At 33.7% G+C, this 7,909-nt stretch overlaps 1 long non-coding RNA gene across 1 annotated transcript; it reads right to left on the reverse strand.

The window, feature by feature from the left end:
- Positions 1 to 1,141: 1,141 nt before the first annotated feature.
- Positions 1,142 to 7,680, reverse strand: LOC107201390. The gene is made up of 3 exons (XR_001520176.1): positions 7,639 to 7,680; positions 4,076 to 4,149; positions 1,142 to 1,740 (listed from the first exon to the last, which is right to left on the reverse strand). It is a non-coding gene; the product is annotated as an uncharacterized LOC107201390 (long non-coding RNA).
- Between the last annotated feature and the right edge of the window lie 229 nt (positions 7,681 to 7,909).

Here is a 7,909-nt window from a genome sequence, read left to right on the forward strand (position 1 = left end):
TAGAACCTAATTATCCAGATCATAGTGATAACATTTTAAAAGTTCACAGGATAATAAAAACATACACATATAGAAAATATATCTAGATTAAATTTTCCTGTTAAATATTTACTTTCTTTCCACTTACATTTCATCAACTTCAATAGGCTGAGGTATCATATACTAAATTTATATGTTACTATTGTACAATAAAAGAAAAAAAAAAACAAAAACAAAGTGGCCAGATGATAGGATTCTTCATAGGCTGTCACTGGTAAAGAAAGTTCCAGTGAAAAACTTTACACACTGTTAAAAATATATAAGAAAATAGATAATCTCATAACTTTGTTAATCAATAGGAAAGTCAAGATTGTCATTTGATGATCAATCAATGTCAATTGATGATCAGTCAAGATGACAATTTTTATCATTGGAGTACTGAAAGGAGAAAAAAAAAATGACACAGGCTAAACAGCTCCTAAATATTCTTACTATAGTTTCTAGAACAAACTGGAAGTTATTTACATGCAAACTGTGTAATCTAGATGTCATTGAAAAGCATGTTGCACTCAAGAGATTCTCATTTATAACATCTATCCGACCATCATACTTGCAGAGTTAGTCTACATCTGCAGTCTTACATATTTCCTTTGTTTCTTTCCTATTACTTATGATACCATATCCTTATTACAACATAAACCAGCACCTGCCTTCTTCTAAAAGAGGAGAGAAAAGAGAAAAAATGTGAGGAAAAAAATGCCTCAGATAATTTCTTACAAGGTAATTCCATTGAATACTAATAGCAAGTATGATCCATATTACTTGGTCAAAATTTTAACTTCTGGGTAAGATGAGGAACACTATCATCTAATGACCATGATTTGCATTCCAATGTTTTAGTAGTTAAGACACATCTTTTGATAAATCACCTGGGACTTAAATACAAGGGTTTATTTTTCCATTGACAAATCAAAACCTGTGTTCCATTCCCAAGGAAGATAAAACAATTAATATTTGCAGAGAGATTTTTATATAACAGATGCCATTTTGGTGAGGAATGGCAACCATACCATTTGATTTTTTTAAAGTGTTTTGTGTTTCTCTTCATTATTTAAAAATAAATACTTTTTCTCTTTTTCTTTTTCTTTTTCTTTTTTGCTTCCTTTTTCTCTTTCTTTTTCACTTTCTTTTTTACAGATTGAAAACAAATGAAAGTCTCCGGTTTACTGTGGATGTAAGATGTACAGAATTGAAACATGTGACAAAGCCATCAGAAAATAGAATCATCCCTTCCAATAGCAATCTATTATTCTAACACATATTTCAAGTCATAACTGAGTTGAGGCTCTGGATATATTTTCAGGTTGCAAGTAACATGGAGCTGATAATATCATATTCTAATAAATAAACCATGGACATTTTGAATGCAAGTTGTAGTGAAACAAAGAGCTACTGTTACATAATAAACACCTCTGGTTTTATTGTAAAGCTGGGAGCTATTTCTTCATTGTAACATATACTAAATACAAGTTTTATTTCTATTATGCCAAATAAATGAAGTGAAACAACAAGGAAATGTTTTAAATTAAGTATATTATAGGGATAAAAAATACAGAAGATTAACTAAGAAGAAAAATCAGTATGATATTTTCCATGGAAAGCCAATTCATTCAGAAACAGAGTAGAAATTTGAGAGGTGCTGACTGTAGAAAACTCAAAGGTATTTTCTGTTTCCCAGGATATAATCACTCTTCTTCCTTCCTAAGGAAAACAAACAAAACCCTCTGTTATGACACTGCACTAGAGCAACATTTGAATTCACTAGCATACCATAAATAATCTACTATCACTTGCAACAAAGCAGTTGATGCAGCTGTGTCTGTCACAACTGCCATTAATTTTGACAGGATTTCTACACACAGATTGCTCACTGTGTCGAGGGTCTAATATTGGTTAACTGCAACTTGCTCATTTTAATTATATTTTTTCTAATTATATTTTTCTATGTCTCTCAATCCTATTTCTCCATTTTTTTTTTGCAATACCAGTTTCTATGGAAACTGCAATGACAAGTACATGAATGGAGTTTAATGATGTCAACTAGTGCTGCCTGAAATCATTGTATGTGAGAGATCAAAATGTATGTTATGATATGTGCAATATTTTCCTTTGTTAAATAGTATCATTGACTTCATCTTTGAGTGAACTCAAATGATGCCCTGTGTGGACTGTATGATGTATATACAGCCGACAACATTCCATATATCACAGGTTGTAAACTGCAGGTACCTGTTACTGGACAATCAAAGCCCACGTGCTGGGAAATGCCTTAATACTACATTATGCTGCACCTGCTGCAGAAGCAGCTTTGCAACACTCAGTCACTTCTGAGTTTCCTGCACAATGACACTTTTCTGTCTCAAATCTGATGTTACAGAGGGGTTACTCCCACCACTGCTGGGCTCAGCCTTGACCAGCGTGGGTCCACCTTGGAGCCATCTGGCACTGGCTCTGCTGGATATGGGGGAAGCTTCTGGCAGCTCCTCACAGAAACTACCCCTGTGGTCCCCTCCTGCAACAGAACCTTGCCACACCACCCCAATACACTAAGATAAATGAAAATCACAGATTATTCCAGAAAGTGTTTTTTTGATCAAGATACATGTGAAGCACTGGGCAAAGTGTGTTCAAAAGCGTTAAAGACCATAAAAAAAGAAATAAAATTAAAAGGTTAATAAAGGCATTGATAAATAAGAACTCCATAATTTCATTTTTTTAATCACATAATGAGCATACTACAAATAAACTGTTAAAATACTATTTGGAATTTTATATTATTGAGATATTTGTGGGTTTGTTTTTTCAGGATTTTAAGCCTCCTGGGTATATTTAGAAATGTTTTCCATCTGTTTTTAAATGGCAATTACCCAGTTTCACATTTGTTTTCAAAACCATTTTCTCATAATCCCCCAAATTCTTAATTATTTTTTAATCTTTGGAAAAAAAAAGAGGCAAAAAAAAAAGAAAGAAAAAAAAAACAGGAGTGAGCTGAAAACCCATGGAGAATAAGAGATAAGATCTCATGGGCTGTTATGTTTAGAAATTTTGTGTTAGAAGATTTTACTTATCTAATAGCAAAAAATTTGTCTTAATTTCAACCAAAAAATTTCTACCAAGTTTGTATGAATATTTTTCTTGTCCTAGCTTTAATAAATTAATTCAATTTTATTATTTAATCATAATATTTAATAATTTTAATAATTATAATCAAATTAATTCAATTATATATTTCTTTACTTTGCTTGTTTCTCTACATATATTTAAAGGGAATAAACCATTTCAAGGGGTTTTTTTTAATTTTGCAAAATTAACTGAGTCAGAAACTTTTATTGTATTTATTTTAATGAATTGAAATATATTGTCTAATAGTCTTGAAAGGCTGACTTTGCATTTGCTTGATTAAAATTCTTGAGCATGGTTTTCCAGAATTGTACGTGGTATACTGCAAAGGCTTTACCAATGTTTTGTTAAATTATATTGATACTTTCCTGTATCTTGGCCATGAATATGAGCTCTCACCATATTTTTCTTTATTTTCTGTACAATGATCAATAACTTCCACATATTTCTTCCTTGCTATCCTTTTCAGTTAGGAAAGGACCATTGAATGCTGTGATATTTCTCTGTAGCGCTTCGTCTTCCAACATTAAAAGGGGTTATTTTCTATGGGTTCAATACTGATTGTGAGGTTTCACCCTCTTCACCCTTGGGATGCAAATTTTAATATGTACACACTGTTATAACAAAATCTAAATAAATATGTACATATAAAAATTTTTTTTCATACTTCAGCTTTCCCAGAGCAAAGTAAGTGAGCATATGTCTTTTCCTAAGTCTCTCCTTTAAGCTGTCTTTATCTGGTTTGTTTGCATAATTCTATATACTAAAATATATAGTGGGAGGGAAACAATTCTGAGAGTTAAAAACTAATATTTATGTTTACCCTTCAAAATTTTATGTTAGGCCCCTATTTGCTTTTATAGCAAAAACTCTTAATCAGCATACATTATGGCAACAGTTCACAACCTCCTTTTACCTTAAAAATTCTCTTTAAATCCTTTTCTTTTGGGAAGCGATCCCAGCTGGTCACTCAATCGTTGAAAATGACATCTTTATAAAGACAAATATTTTACAGAAATAATATGAAATAAAATGACCTTCACATAAATTTTATAAATATAAGAACATAATTATAATATTATTTTCTATTTGAATTATTATATATTGAATCATTTCAAGAATAACACCAAAAACTTATGTTTGCATGTATATTTATTATATCTATTTTATAGAATAATGAATGAAGAATTAGACAAACACATCCAATAAGATTTGAACTGAATGATTGCACAAAATCATTGCACTTTAAGGTATAATTTGTCTAATACATGCTGTATATTTAGTAAAGAAAGCTCCTCTAGAGACTGCAGTTTGAGATTAAGTATTACAAAGTGCAGCAGAAAATAGCATGACACTATGTTGAAAGTGACCACTGTTTCTTAGGGAGCAAAATTTATATTAGAAGCACAATAAATAGAGAAATATGAGAGGAATTTTTAATTATTTTTTTTACAGAATCAATTTGTAAAGGGGTCATCAAACAATAATTATCTGCCCTCATCTTGTGGACAAGTATAACTCCTAAATCTACAAAAGGATCTGATTAACAGATGCTGACTGAACACAGTCCTCCCTGCTGAAAATAGCTGAAGAAACTTCGAATGTTCTAGCAACTGCTGTTGAGAGAGGAGTTAGTACAATTTGCTTTCCACTTTGGATGATTTCTTAGGCAAGCTTTCAAAACATACTTTCAAGAGACTTTTGCTCATGAATTACTGTTCTGGTCTTCTCACTAGGTGAAAAAGCAGACCAACAAGTATATAACATCAACTGAGAAAAGTGATATAAAATTAAACTGAAAAAACTTTTGAAATGCTGAAATCGTCTTGCTCAAACTTAGTTTGATATTCAGTGCCACCGAGAAAGAACTACCTGCTTTGTGAGGCAGGAGCATGTGGTGGTTCTTCACCCTACAAGAGTGAATACCTGACATCTAAACCTAACTTAGTAAATGGAACAGACATATAGCACGTGGAGACTTCCCAAATCACCTCACTCTGCAGTGACATAGTGAGAAGGATAAAAGAGTTCCAGGGGAAATACTGCCTACTGCTATTAATACATCAGCTATCTGGCCATATCTCTCACATATAGCTCTAATGTGTCTTTTTACAGTGGTATATGAATTCAGGTGTGAATTTCTATAGATAGGAAAGAAAGTGATAATTTCTGCTCTCTGTGCAGATGTAGGCCTGTAGATGAAGAGAGGGATGGTGGGGATTGGGACTGAAGTGGAAGCCACAGATTTTTGCAAGATTATATTAAGACAGGGCTGACAAACCTGAAAACCTATCTTACTGTTCTGAATTTGAAAAAACAAGTTTTGGCAAGTCAGACTAGATGAGGAATCATCCAAAGTGTACACTTTAGTACACCCTGGGGCAGATACATGTTTTACCATCTGCCTCTTGAAATAAATGAGGAATTGAAGCTCACGATGCATTAAAGAAAAGATCAATGAAACATTTGGAGATATTGAGATTTTCCACATAATTGCCAATGACATGCTCATACCAAAGGCAATTTGAGCAGATTACCATGAGATGCTAGAAAAACTTAAGTCAAGACCCTAAGGATAAAATATCACTTTCAATTCTATTGATCCAATTTTTGCTAAAAAATTATGTATAAAGACAAGGCACCCACATGAAAGAAAGAAAATCTGCTTGCAGAAATATTTGAATCATAAGCTAATGGATATTACCATAGGCATCACACATAAAATCTGGAATCACAGAATAATTATGAAGTATGTCAGGTATATGAAAATTTCCACGAAAATGTAACTGCACAAACTACATTAGATGAACATGACAAGGTCCTAAATCAGAGATTGCATTGGCATTAGTTTTTAGTCTACTTGCATGATTCCAACAAGGCAGTGGCAATTCAAGCAGATGTGCTGTATTTTCAAAAGTTTATCAATATAACAGACACAAATATTACCTTCGTTTCATAAACAGGTATGTTTGTAAGTTGTGGTATTAAAAAGAAGATTATGGAGAAACTACAGATCGCTGGTCTCATCATAGGAAATGATGTTACTAATTGATTCTAAGCAGATCTGAATCACAAGTAACTCAAAGACATTTTATTTGAACCTCTCAAAATTTGATTCCAAGTTCAGATGTCAATCCATTGTATTTATTGTGGACAAATGAAAATTGCACTACAAGGTCTTTCTGAATAAAACTGAAAATATGGCAGATGTTATACACTATGTGTTTGGTAATTATTTTAAACCATACTGAAGTACACATGGAAACATTCTGTGATGTAAAACTGTATCAGTGATCTCATAGAAGAGAATACAGATGTCTATGCAAACTATCACAACAGTCTAACAGCTTGAATTTTCAAAAATATAATTTCATCACAATGTGACAATGATTTCTAACTGAAATTGGTGCATGATATTATATGGTTTTTATGGGACACATCATAGTAGTTACAGAATGAAAGCTCAAGCCAGGAAAATAATGTATTAGCTAGATATGATTTTCATCCAGCTGAGCTAAGATGTTCATATTCTATGTCAGGAACAGGTGCCAAAGTTGAAAATGTGTTTTAAAATATGCTTGAGGATTCATTTCCATGCCATAAGGTTATTTCAGGGTGTGTCAAAGGACACTGCCGCTTTAAAGCAGCATGGTCAAGTTAGGATCAAACAAAGGTTTGTGATTTTTGTTGGCTTGGGGAGATTTAGAGGGAAAGGACAGGACATAAATTTGGATATTAAAAAAAGAATAATTGTAGGAAGTTGTGATGATTTCTAAAGGATAGATACTTCTAAGAATACAGACGCTATTCTCATTTTCATGTCACCATGATACCTGTATGCCTTTCACGTTATAGTTAGCTGTCAGAGCAGCAGATACTTTCTCCACAGGAAGACAAACCTTACAAGGTCTGTCATATAAATTTTATGTAATGTATGTAATGTATTGTAATGACCCTTCTTCAAAACAACAGATTTCATAAGCTAAAGGCCGATAGATACACTTTCCCACCTCATTCAACTGTTTTTTCCCTAAGACATTTCTTGGCGTAGATGGTCCTTATTCTCATTATTGTCTTCTCTGTTAATACTGCAAGAGAGATGTAGCAGTTCCTCCAAGTATTAGAATTTCTGGTTGGTATATAGTATTTTTATTGTTTGTCTCTGGTTTTAAATTAACATTGTACCAGAGAATTAGGTTGCATTTTCATCTGATGCTATTGCAAATACCTAATGCTGTTCACTGCATGAACTTGTTTTATCATATTTCAGATCCATAAAGGATGGATTATTGATTAAAACAGGATTTAAAAAATATTTTTAATATTGTTTGATTACTGTCATGGAGTTACTTTACCTTTAAGAAGGTTGAAGTTGCTAGGAACTGCCTGGAGTCTTTTCTCCTGACCAATTATCGGTCATTGCTGAGAATTGACAGGAGTTTAGGCCATTGAAAAGTGGGATCAACTTGTGAACCCTACCTTAAAGTGTAAAACCAGAGCTCTCTTGGTTCTCTTTGTTTCCTGGCTGTGAAGAGTGGCGGAGCTCCGGCCTCCCGTTCCCAGCCCAGGCCATGCGGCCGGGCGGGGACAGGGCTGGGCCTGCCGCGTCTCCCGGCCGGGAGATGTGGGCCCTGCAGGGGGTTTTCCCCGGGCTTGGGCCGGGCCGGGCCGAGCTGATCTCTGGCTCGGCTGCAGGGTTTTTGCTGTAACTAAATTCACTAGAAACTGCTGAGTGAAGAAGGAGAGAGAG

Source organism: Parus major, chromosome 3 (genome assembly GCF_001522545.3).
Source record: "Parus major isolate Abel chromosome 3, Parus_major1.1, whole genome shotgun sequence".
In the NCBI taxonomy this organism is placed as follows: Eukaryota; Metazoa; Chordata; class Aves; order Passeriformes; family Paridae; genus Parus; species Parus major.